Source organism: Aotus nancymaae, unplaced genomic scaffold, assembly GCF_030222135.1.
Source record: "Aotus nancymaae isolate 86718 unplaced genomic scaffold, 86718_ANA_hifiasm-v0.15.2.pri h1tg000022l_1, whole genome shotgun sequence".
NCBI classification, from domain to species: Eukaryota; Metazoa; Chordata; class Mammalia; order Primates; family Aotidae; genus Aotus; species Aotus nancymaae.
In genome coordinates this window covers 27,873,038-27,883,351 of record NW_026988435.1, presented here as the reverse complement: position 1 = coordinate 27,883,351, position 10,314 = coordinate 27,873,038, and the positions used below count along the sequence as shown (strand labels likewise).

Here is a 10,314-nt window from a genome sequence, read left to right as displayed (position 1 = left end):
ACTTTTCAATACAAGTTGGTCATATGTGTTCTACTACAATTAATTTTTAGATTTTCAAATTTCTGCCAAATTTACATGTGATCATTTAATGATTTATTAAATATTTTCTCTACCATTTGTTTTAGGTTCTTTATTCTTATTTTAGTTTCCTTCTTTTATTTTTATATGGTTACCCTTATTTACATATATATCCATTTTTCTAAAATGCTTTGGATAAGTCTTTTTCTTGCCATTTTATTTTGTTTTATATTTTAGAAAAATTGTATCTTTACTAATTTTTCACCTTAATATACTTGCAATTATTTCATATATGTTCGAGATTCTTGAGGAAAATCTTTAGCTTTTTAATTTTAATGGTATAAAAGCATTTATTACTAAAGACACCACTTTGTAATATCTTACATGGTACTGCTTTAAAGACTCATTTGTCATCTTAATTTTTTCTGTAATCCATGTGTTATTTGTATATATACTTCTTTTTTAGTAACTTTTTATTTTGTTATAACTTCAAAAAATATAAAAGTTGCAAGAATATAAAAGAACACTACAAGAAATGTCATTATACCCGTTATCCAAATTCAATAGTTGTTTACATTTTGCCTCATTACTTTCCTGTACTTTTTCCACTATGATGCATCTTCTGATGGATTTTTATTTCATGTCCTGCAGAGAGAGGGAAATAGAAAATTACATTTGAAAGCTGAAGAAGCAAGTGTAGACCTGTTAGTAAAAGTGCAGTTCTTAAATATAAATCCAGAATGTAGAGAAAAGTTTGAAATCTGTAAAGATGTAAGCAATGTTGTTGCTTTTAAAAGAAGTGAACAATAGTATGCAGTTTTATTACTCAGAATCCTTACAGTGTGTATTCCTTCAACAATCATTGACTCATTTATTTTCAGCTGTGTATCAGCTATGTATTCAAATTAAAATAAATAATATTATTAATGATTTCCATGTTTTCAACTAAAGTATTAAATTGTAAATCTGAAGTTTTCAACATAGTTTCATTTAATGAAATTATTTTTATTTGGATTAACAAATGTTTATCAATCATTTACTATAGGAGAGATAACATTTCATTGAGTTTATGTTAGTGTTCAAGTAACCACCTGCAGGGAAAGTGACTGTGCTGCAGTCAAGCAGGCATAGGCCCAGGTAAACATCCTGCATGACTCAGCAGGACTGGAGCACAGGCACACAATTCTGTGCCTCATATAACTGTAGCTATGTAGCCATAACATGGGAGGGCTTATCACCTGGCTCAGAGCCACGATTGTTTGTGAGGTGCATAAATGCAGCACCCACAGTGTGAGTGAGCTGCTCAATAAAGCCATGTCCCATCTACTTACTTTCTCTCAAGTGTTCTTCCAGTTCCCTGCCCCCTGTCCACTCACTCCCCTTGGAACTCAGCTGGGGTTCAAACCTGACATTTGCCATAGTCAGCAGAATAAGCTGAGTGGGTCTTCAGCTCCTGGGAGCCTCAGGAGCACCACTACTAGGATGGGCTCCAGTGGAAATGTGGGAGGCAGTGGATGGGTCTCTTGTGAGTGTGGAGAAAGCACTGAAGCAGCTGGAAGCACACAGCACTGAGAAGGAATGCACCGTCACAAGCAGTCAGATGGGCTTTTCTGACTGCACTGTGGGATGTACCAGCAGTCCCTAAGGGATGCTGCACGGGTAAGAGACTTCCAGGTGCAAGCTGTGTGCCTGGGGGCCCAAATGCACATCTTGGAGCACAATTGGGGGTAAGAGACCTCCAGGTGCAAACAGGGCATTTAGAGGCCCAGATAAACAGCCTGGAACAGGAGTTAGAGACAGCCGCCAGTTTGACCTTGAGCTTGTCCTCCTGACTGGAAACCCACATTCAGTCTGATTCAGAGGAGTAGGAAGCTCCCCTACTGCAGGCTCACCCTGTGATCTGTCAGGAGGTAGAAAATGATGAGCAGCGATGGGACCTCAAGGGCAGGCTTAGGGATGCTCTTCTGTGGTGAAACACACTGAGACTATAGTGCTTAAACCCTCACTGAACTGCGGGAGTTAGGCTCCCTGCCTGGTTACTCCATCTTTGGGATGAAGGAGCTGACAGCATTTCCTGCTCCACCTCCAACATGGAGAAGCTGGCTTCAATTACAACTCACCTCTCCCTTTGTCAGCGGCTGCAGCTGAGCCGAAGGTTAGCGCAGGGCCAAAGTGACCACACTCTGATTGAGTGGCTGATGGCAGTCACATGGACTGTGTGGACTGATGCCAGTGAAATACCAGGAGCTGTCAGTAGATGGCAGTGGCATACTGATTTGGTTCAGGTACTCCAGGAGATGGGTTTACAACCGGCCATGTTTGAGCTCAATACCTGGGAACCAGATTATGAATGTTTTATCTCTTATATGAGGAATTCTATGCTGGCCTCAGGGCCCCCAAGTGCTTTTGGCTCCCTGGCCTCTGTCCTCACCCCATATGTGGGGTGTCGCATAAATGAAATGCCTACTGCTATGATAGCCCTCGAGGAAGCAGAAGGCCATCCACGAGACTGGGGAATTGTGCCATAAAGAAGGGGAAGATGCTCCATCCACAGGTACCCACCCATCCCCAAGATAAAAATGGGCACCAGTGGGTGATCCGCATAGCAATAGCAGTCCAACCTAGTACTGATACTCTATGGTTTGCTATGGGGTGTGAACAAAGCAGCCAATGGGCTAAACTCAGGGCATTGTGTGTAGATGGTGATTACCGAAGAGGAGACACCTATGGTGAACTGCACCAATAGCTGAGCAGTCTATTGAGGCTTAGCCTTATGGTTGACTACCTGGAAGTTATAGAACTGGCTTGTAGGCCATTGGCCCATTTGGGGCCAAACCATGTGGCAAGACCTCTGGGAAATAGATCATCAGAAAGTTGTAATTATCTATCATGTGTCAAGTCATATGCCTTTGGCCACCCCCAGTAATGATGAGGCAGATGTCTTGGCCAAGGTCCATTGGGTATAGTTGGCACCTACATGAGGTGTGGCCTATGGCTACACAGGAAACTGGGACATGCAGTGGATAAGCTGATGTAACGGGTCAATAGGTGCTGGGGTCTGTCTTTACCTTCGCAGGGCATTTGGAAAGCCTGCCTGAAGTGCCCGATGTGGACTCAGGCATACCACAAATGTAGATAACTGCTCAGTGTAACACAACAAGTGACTGTAGGACAGATGCCCTTGACCAGATGGCAAATAGATTACATTGGATCACTGCCAAAATCACAGGACTACATGCATGCACTGACAGCTGTAGACACGGCCACCAGCCTCTTGTTTGCTTACCCTATCAGGGCAGCTGACCAGCAACACACCGTTCGAGTCCTGCAACACATATGTGCCTTATACTACCATTCCTGGCCGTTGAAAGTGTTGGAGGACACATTTCACTGGACAGCAGGTATGACAGTCGGCACAGCAGATGAATACACAATGGGGGTTCCATGTTCCTTATAACCCACAAGCCACAGGCACGATTGAGAGATACAGTGAACTGCTGAAGAATGGGTTACATCTGCATGTTACTCTTACTCCCCAGTCTTTGTGGGGCTGGAGTTTCAGGTTGGACCTGGTGCTTCAAATCTTGAATGAGAAGCCGTAGAAAGGCGGCCCAGCCCCAGTGGAGGCACTGTTACAATGGGTCGCTGCCCCCATCCAGCTACAGATACAAACCAAGGATGACCTCCACTAACCGGATATGGGGACAAATGGTAATCTGTTGTTGCTTGCTCCAACACCCCTGAAGGCAGGAGAACAGAAAACCTGGTGTTGGCCATGGACCCTCCAAGAGCCCCCATTACTGATGGTTGGCTATTTTAGCCCTCTGCAGGGAGGGCCTACAGTATGACTTACACGTTACTCCTTGGATATTTAATGTGTGGCCTCCACGATTAACTGTTCATAGGGGAATGGTCAGGGAAGCAACCCTCCTTTGGGGGACGTATGTACTATCCCTGGAGCAGGGGTTATTACTATAGAAATTCAGGCTACAGCCCTTGTAGTGCACACAACTCAGGGCTTGAATTACACCCGAGTTGCCCTCCTTTTGTTAACTGCTGAGGTTGATCAGATCGGGAAGGTGGTGCTGTAAAACAAGATGGCCTTAGACATAGTAACAGCTGCCCAAGGTTAATATGTTGTACATTCATTTCCAACAACCACCAGAACATGGCAGCAGATTTACAAGGAATGCCACAGGAGATTAAGGTGTTTGAGTGCCTTATTGACAACCCCCTGCAGAGATGGTGAGCATCTCTGGGCTCTGGCCTATGTTGGGCTCTCATAATCACAGGCACTACAGCAGGAATATTAGTAGTAGGTTGTTGCTTCCTGTATTGTTGCTGTGGCCTATGGGTCCAGGGTGCTGCTCTATGTGCATGGGTCCCCGCTAAAAGGACCTCCTTGGCCTAGGAGGGTGAGTATAAGGAACATGGCTGCACTGCCCCCAGGCAGGCATAAGTCAAGATAAACATCCTGTGTGACTCAGCAGGACTGGAGTGCAGGCACACGATTCTGTGCATCATATAATCACAGCTATGTAGCCATAACATGGGAGAGCTCATCACCTGGCTCGGAGCCACTACTGTTTGTGAGATGCATAAATGCAATACCCCCGGTGTGAGTGAGCTGCTGAATAAAGTCATGTCCCATCTACCTGCTCTCTCCTGAGTGCTTTTCCAGCTCCCTACTCCTCTTCCACCCACTCCCCTCAGACCTCAGCTGGTGCTCTAACCTGATACCTTGCTTTGATGACAATTACCTTGATGACAATTGTTAATTATAATAATAATAATTTGACAGATCCCTTAAGAAAAAATAACTTAGAGGCTCCACAGAACATAAATTCAATTTAAATTTTCTCTGTATATGTTTGGCTCAATAGCACATGCATTTTTAATATTAATATATTTAATACTCATTACAACCATCTACAGAAAGCAATTCCCAATAGGTGTTCACAATCTTATTCAAACACAGACTTGAACAATCCCTGAACATTAAAGATTGAACACCCATTGCTATCATATTGAAAAGATTCTCAAGGTATTTGGCACTGGTTGTGATAAATGGTCATGATTAGCTCAATTCAAATGGATGACAAGACAGCTGTATGCAGTTCTATCAATTACTTTTTGGTAATGGAACAGTTCAAAACAGTCAGTGAAAAGCATTAATACAACTTGACAGTGGATAATGAATTACTTGATTGTTAATGGTTGAAAATGCTATATAGAAGGCTAAATCTGCTAGAACAAATCAGTTATCATTCTTAATACCAATGGATAAGTTTTCTGCAAAACGTGGCATATATGACTGTGTTTAAAATTTTAAACAGCCATGTAAAAGTGAAGTAAGATGATCATAAGAAACACACTATTAACTTTAGGAAAATCAAACATTATATTGACTCTTTCATTATATAAAGTCAGCTAGCCACATCGTCAGTGATCAGTGTTTACTTAAACACTCTGTGGGCTTGTGTATTTGTGAAGGCACCAGTATGTGTGTGGAAAGCATACAAACCTTAAATTTTGAGTGTTGCTTCTGTTGCTTAAACAAAATAACAGCAGAGGGGAAAAAGCAATGAAAAAACCCTATACGTATGTAAGTTTAGCTAAATTGTCATCTTGAGGCAGGGCACGGTGGCTCACGCCTGTAATCCCAGCACTTTGGGAGACTGAGGCGGGTGGATCATGAGGTCAAGAGATCGAGACCATCCTGGTCAACATGGTGAAAACCCGTCTCTACTAAAAATACAAAAAATTAGCTAGGCATGGTGGTGCTTGCCTGTAATCCCAGCTACTCAGGAGGCTGAGGCAGGAGAATTGCCCGAACCCAGGAGGCGGAGGTTGCGGTGAGCCGAGATCGCGCCATTGCACTCCAGCCTGGGTAACAAGAGTGAAACTCCATCTCAAACAAAAAAAAAAAAAAAAAAAAATGAAATAAAAATTGTCATCTTGATTTTCAAAAACTACTGAGAAAGCAGTTATATCTGTAATAGCGTTTATTTTTCTCTCTCTCCTTTAAAGTGTTACTGAAATTGTTATGCATCAACAGAAATTAGTAATTTATCACAGAAAATTTAGGCTCACGTTCTTTACTACCTATTCTAGTTGATATTTTAATGCATACTTAGTTTAGTCAATATTTTAGTTGTTTAGAAATACTTATTAAGTACTTGATCTGAGCCAGGAATTTTAGTAGATGTGAAGGATATCTCATATGGTGCTGTATCCTCACATGGTGGAGAGAGGTAAAGTTTGGCTTCTTTTTTCGTTAATTTAATTTTATTTTAAGTTCTAGGTTACCTGTGCAGGATGTGCAGGTTTGTTACATAAGTAAACGTGTGCCATGGTGGTTTGCTGTACCTATCAACCCATCATGTAGATATTAAGCCCAGCATGCATTAACTATTTATCCTCATGTTCCCCTTCCCTCTGCCACCACCCCCCGACAGGACAGGCCCCAGTGTGTGTTGTTCCTCTCCCTGTGTCCAAATGTTCTCATTGTTCAGCACCCACTAATAAGTGAGAACATGCAGTGTTTGGTTTTCTGTTGCTGTGTTAGTTTGCTGAGGCTGTCTTTTATATGAGCACTAAGTTTATTAAGGGGGATTCCACTCTTATGACATCACCTAAACCTAATTACTTCTCAAAGGCCCCACCTGCAAATACTATCACATTGGGAGTCAGGGATTCAACATATGAATTTTAGAGGGCCACAAACATACAGTTCATAACCAAGGGTGTGTTAAAGCCTGTCTGAAAACACAAATGAGAGCGAGAGAAAGAGAGAAAATGCACTTTCACCAAAAGAAGCAAGAGTCTGCGTTTTCTGTGCAGCACATTGATTAATCTAGCCTGGAGCTTTCCTGAAAGGTACTGTAAGTAATTTAGCCTAAGGGACAAAATGAGCAAGCATAAAGTAAACACATTCACATAATGAAGCCCATGCACTGAAGGTAACAGAAAGCAGTCAGTGGAGGGGGACCACCAACCTCATGCAAATTGCAATTGGAAGATGTCACTAAGAAAACCCAGGGAAAACTCACAAAGGCATTCTAGAGCACTGCTTCCTAAATGTTACTGTGCATACAAACCACCCAAGTATCTTGCTGCAACACAGGATGTTCAGTAAGCCCTAGCAAACTCCAAGGTGATGCTGATGTGTCTGGTCCAAAGACTACACTTTGTATCAAAGGTTTAATGAAAAAGACTTGGCTTCAAGTGCTCACCATACCAAGAGGAGGCCCACACCAGATTCACCAGCATTGTCTTTATAAAGACTGTGCTCCCCTTTCTGCTGTTGTCTCTCTCCCAGTGCTAGGTCCCTACAGAGTGCGAAATTCAAGTTGATAAAGGGTAGACACAAGGTAGGGAAAATAACCACCAAAAGACTGAATATACAAAGAGGCAATGGCCAGACCACTTACAGTAACAGAACTCTGACGACCCACATCAGACGCCCAGGAAACCAAGCCACAACCTCTGCAGCAATCAGTCCAGGAAGTCAAATGACAACCTTTGTACTAACCAGCTCAGACGGTCAGGACTAAGTCAATGCTGCCAACTTCCCTATATTTGTTCTCACTTTCAACTCAGGACCAACAAAAAGAAAGCCGAATATCCAATCAATTGCCCAAAATGACACGTGTCTAGGTAACCTGCCTCAGTCATTCCATGATGACAACCTGCCATCAGAGTCCCTATATATTGCCTTTTTCTTTTTTCATTACTAAAAAGCTTTCCCACTCTCTGTCAGTCTTTGAGTCTCCACCAAACACCAATAACGTTAATCGATAATGGTAGCCAATTCCCTTGTTACAGCCATCTCTAAATAAATAGCTTCACTTGTTTGTTGTTAGGTGGGCAGTCGTTGTTTATTCTCATAAGACAAACATTTGCCATACTGCAGTCTCTCAAATCAGAATTGACCTTGAGCTTGGTGGAGGAAAAGTTCTGGTTTTTAAAAAGATATGCAGTTATTTGTATAAATTCAGGTTTAAGGTGGCTATTTTGTGGAGAAAGAAAAGAATGTTTTTTTTGTTTTTTGTTTTTGTTTTTATTTTTTGGAGGGATGGAGTCTTGCTCTGTCACCCAGGCTGGAGTGCAGTGGCATGATCTTGGCTCACTGCAGCCTCTCCCTCTTGGATTCAAGCAATTCTCTGCCTCAGCCCCCCAGGTAGCTGGGATTATGCCCGTCACTATGCCTGGATAATTTTTGTATTTTTAGTAGAGATGGAGTTTCACCATGTTGGCCAGGCTCATCTCAAACTCTGACCTCAAGTTACTTGCCCACCTTGGCCTCCCAAAGTGCTGGGATTACAGGCATGAGCCACTGCACCTGGCCAAGAATGCTTGCTTTCAGGTACTGTGTAAGTGTGGTATTTATTGAATGAGGGAATGGATTAGCTGCGTCATAAAAATCCCAAGAAGAAACAAGAAAAAGGTTTGTATACAAACCTTTGTATACAATATTGCAGCAAACTAATGAGGATAAAGGGTAAGGGGGGGTTAGTACCCACTATAGAGTACAGTGATTAAATCTCTTAATTCGGGATTGGACAGATTTGAAACCGAGCTTCAAGTCTTTCAAGCACATCTTGCCCTTTCCTGGGCACAGTGCTGCATTTCTCTGAGATATTGTTTATAAGAAAATGGAGTAAATAACAGATGTATCTCAGGGGCTATTAATTTAGAATTAAATAAGAGAATGGTTGCAAAGTCGCTAGCACATAGTGAATGCACAAAAAAGTTTGCTTTTCTTATTAAAATATTGAATGACTGAGTTTGAATTAATAATGTCTATTAAAATTTTAAGAAAAAACAAATAACTTTAGGCTGGAGTCTATCTCAAATATTACTAAATTAATATTATCGCATACAGTAATGTATTAATTACATATAAATTATTTTCTTTTTCTAAAGAAATGTTATTAAACAGGAGAAATTGGATCAAGAACAAGATTTTTATTACATGTTTCACAAATCAAAAGGCACATGGCCGGGTGCGGTGGCTCATACCTGTAATCCCAGCACTTTGGGAAGCCAAGGAGGGTGGATCACAAGGTCAGTCATCCTGGCTAACACGATGAAACCCCATCTCTACTAAAAATACAAAAAGTTAGACAGGCATGGTGGTACGTGCCTGTAGTCCCAGCTACTCAAGAGGCTGAGGCAGGAGAAGTACCTGAACCCAGGAGTCGGAGGCTGCAGTGAGCCAAGATCATGCCAATGTGCCAATGCACTCCAGTCTGGGTGGCAGAGTGAGATTCTGCCTCAAAAAAAAAAAAAAAAAGGCACATAACACATAACTAATGGAATCATATAATGACCAAAGAGTTCTTATTTGAACAAATAGCTCTTGTATAAATAAAAAAACAACAACTACAAATACAAGAGTAGTCTAATGACTAAAGTAAAAGAAAAAATGTTACTATGCCACCAAATTTTTATTCGGGGTACAAAATCTTAAAGTATGGAAACTACACGTTCATCAATGGCAATTTTTTTGTTTGATAGGTGACTTCTAAGAAGAATAAAATTAATTTACTTTGCTTTTATAATCTGTGTTATTTACAATATTTTCATTTATTTTAAATATTTTTAGAAGCTTAACATTGTACCATAGTTTTTAGTCAAGATCATATCCCAGACTTTTTCTATATTTTGCCATATGTTAAAAAATTGTCATTTTAATTATTTAAAAAGCCTTATAGGAGGTAGAAAACAAAGCAAAGAAAAAATCAGCTTTCTACAATTCAACAACTATTGTGACCACTTAATGTTTTAACTTCTAATAAAACTTGTAGTCTTTGCTCATATACTTGTTTGTGCCTACTTATTTTGTGTTAGCAAAATTATATTCTTAGAGAAACTGCAATACATCTTACTTCATGCACTTGACATAATAGCAAATTTATTCATTTTTAAAAACCTATCTGTTTTCTTGTAGTACATTATTTCTACTATATCTCTCCTAGAATAAAATATTTTCCTAAATTTTCAGGGAAAAGAGAGGACCAAATAAGCAGATAAATAAATGATTATCCATTCTTACTCTCTATATTTTTAATTACTGATGATATGCTATTAGTATTAACTCATACGCTTTCTTGCTTAAATCTATATTTATTACTTTGTATATGTATCATTCACCCAATTCTGTATTATCAACTTAGAAATCTCTAAGGTTTTCAAAATCTCATTTTTTAAAAACACTTTATATAGAATAATAATCTAATGGTAACATTTACATATTAAATATTTCTCCTTTAGATAGCTTAGCTAAAATTC

The 10,314-nt window shown here is 40.4% G+C and overlaps 1 long non-coding RNA gene across 1 annotated transcript; it reads right to left on the bottom strand.

Annotated features, from left to right (window-relative positions):
* Positions 1-598: 598 nt before the first annotated feature.
* LOC105734025 (uncharacterized) lies at positions 599-7,534 on the bottom strand. Its single transcript, XR_001111408.2, has 3 exons — positions 7,452-7,534; positions 2,139-2,350; positions 599-663 (listed from the first exon to the last, which is right to left on the bottom strand). It is a non-coding gene; the product is annotated as an uncharacterized LOC105734025 (long non-coding RNA).
* Positions 7,535-10,314: the final 2,780 nt, after the last annotated feature.